Consider the following 2,758-nt stretch of genomic DNA (forward strand, 5'->3'; position numbering starts at 1 on the left):
TTCATAGTATGTACATGTTTAATTTCCTTGATTGATTAGATAAATCTATATTACAGCAAGTATAAAACAAATAGTTTAATAAAAAATCTATATTACAGCAAGTATAAAACAAATAGTTTAATAAAAATATACTGTGTGAATTAATTTATTAATTAACATAATTGTTAAGATTTTATTCAAAAGTAATCATTAGGATAATTTTATATGTGTAATAATCAATTTGGAATAATTTGCATAATTGTATTGCATAATAATCTATGAATTAGCATAATAATATATGAATTGGAATAATTATCATAATTTTTTGTAATCTCCTTTAATTATGGAATTAACATATGTACTATCAATTTCCTTATATGATTATATAAAATGTATATTACAGAAAGTATTAATTCCTTAATTGCCATAATTTTTAAGATTTTATTCAAAAGTGATCAAAGGAAGTGAATGGGCAATTGATATTATTTGAAGTAAAATAAATAAGGGAATCTCTATATTCAATTATCATAATAAATTAAGATGTTAAATACGATTAACAGTTACCATGTGTCATTTAGATGGTAAATAGTATATATAATTACCTATATAAATTACCATAAAATAACATATTAATATATGATCAGTATTATAACAAAGGTTTTATGCCTTCAATGTACGCTATATATTATGAAAAGTATCAATTAATTTAAATATGATAGGAAATTACCATAAAATAATAGATTAATATATTGATCAAGATTATAACAAAGGTTGAAAGCCTTTTAAGGTACGATATATTAGGAAAAGTATAATTAATTTAGATATGATAGGAAACTGATGAGGTGGTATCAATCCTCCTAATTTTTCATAATCCTATATTTATAATGGTATCAATCCTCCTAATTTTTCATAATCCTATATTTATAATTACCGTTATAAATGAATTTAATAGAAAAAATTAATTAGGAACTCATATTAAGAGTTTTGGATTATTATTATTATTACTATTACTATTATATTACAGTATATAAATATATTAGGGAAATTATATTAAGAGTTTTGGATTGTTATTATTAGAGTATTATATTATTATTAGTAGTAGTATAATCTTAACAAAATAGATTTTAAATCGAGGTTAAAAAATTTAATACTGTTATTTCATTTATTCAAGTACAGTAATCACCACTTTTAACTAATAATTGTACAATGGATGACTTCAACTAAACCTATAGTATTGTGCAATTAATAATAAATATTAGTAATAATTGGAATCAATAATCAATGATTTATGGCAACCAAAATATTTTGGATACTGAATTGGTTTAATCATAGCATTAGAATTATAATCGGAATCAAATTAAAACTTGCTAAAATTTATTATTATTATTATTGACTAATAAGTTGTGAGGGATACAATTATTAAAAAGTAAGAGAAAATTATTAAATTTAGTTTTACTTATAAAGTAAAGCAGTACACAATACTTCTCTTTTAAAAAAATATCAACTACACACTAAAAAATACAGATTTAATATAGAAATATCTCTTCATAATCTGCCAGTTTAACTATCTCTTTATGAGAAATAGTAAAGTTACATATTTCTACATTTGCAATTGATAACTAACATCATATTAAAAATAAACTTCTACGCCTACAGGATTAAAAAAGTTAAAAGGAATTGATTTAAAAAATGCCACTAAGAATGTGACAATGGACAATAGTTCTTGTGTATATAAATAATAAGATGCATTTTAATAAAAAAAATAGAAATCTGATAGAATAAAAAAGCACACTAACCCAATCAACTCTAACAACTATTTAGAAAACACCCCAAAATCTTTTTCAACACACTTCTTCTACATACATCAAACTCAGGAAGCAAATTATGAGACTGAGCAATCTTCTTCAAAAGAATCAACCAATGACCCATCTTAGAATTTGGTGGCGCCGCCCATCTTGGTCTCCCTCCTTGCGGCCGAGCATCACCCTCTTTCAAATGGGGAACTCCTAAAAAACAAATCACATTAAAATCTTAGAATATCATATACCCAATAACAATTAGAAATTGTTGGCTTCAAAACTCAATGGACCCGGTACCGATTGAGCAAAGGAGATCGAAGCTACCTCATTGTGACCCAAACCAACCCGGCATCATCATTGAATTTGCACCATATGGATTTTTGTTGCCTTATATCATCCATTGTTTCTTTACATCACACAACCAAAACCAAAACCAAAACCAAAACCAAAATCAAATCCGTAAATAAACGCATTCATACTTTACGTGCATACAAATTCAAAAGATAGAGTGCAGGAAGATACATACCTACGGGTGAGGAGCTGAGCAAAGAAAACATTGAGAGGGTTTCAAACATTTTTTTAGAAGGAAAACCGAAAACTTTTTTTTTTTTCGAAACCGAAAACTTAACTCTAATACGAATTAGGAATCATTGTTTCCCACTTCTCTAGTTTATATGATTATGATTATAAGCAATAGTTTATATAGAAATTAAGGAAGAGAGAGAGATAGAGGTGAAAAAGGTAAGAAATTAAGAGGGGTAGGGATGGGGAGTGGTTTAGGAAATTTGGCTGATTAGTAGGTGATATATTAATTATATTATTAACAAAATAATAATTATTTTAATTTAATTATATTATTACTAAAATGACCTTCAGTTTGGGCGGGAAAACTCTTTCAGGCACTTCTGTTATTATATATATATAGATTCATTCTATGCAACGCACGAGTGAAAATACTAGTTTAAATAATTAAGTAATCG

General features: G+C 25.8%; 1 long non-coding RNA gene across 1 annotated transcript; it reads right to left on the minus strand.

Annotated features, from left to right (window-relative positions):
• Nucleotides 1-1,753: 1,753 nt before the first annotated feature.
• On the minus strand, nucleotides 1,754-2,437 carry LOC116000307. Its single transcript, XR_004094088.1, has 3 exons — nucleotides 2,305-2,437; nucleotides 2,103-2,184; nucleotides 1,754-1,985 (listed from the first exon to the last, which is right to left on the minus strand). It is a non-coding gene; the product is annotated as an uncharacterized LOC116000307 (long non-coding RNA).
• Between the last annotated feature and the right edge of the window lie 321 nt (nucleotides 2,438-2,758).

This window comes from Ipomoea triloba, chromosome 12, assembly GCF_003576645.1.
Source record: "Ipomoea triloba cultivar NCNSP0323 chromosome 12, ASM357664v1".
Lineage (NCBI taxonomy): Eukaryota > Viridiplantae > Streptophyta > Magnoliopsida > Solanales > Convolvulaceae > Ipomoea > Ipomoea triloba.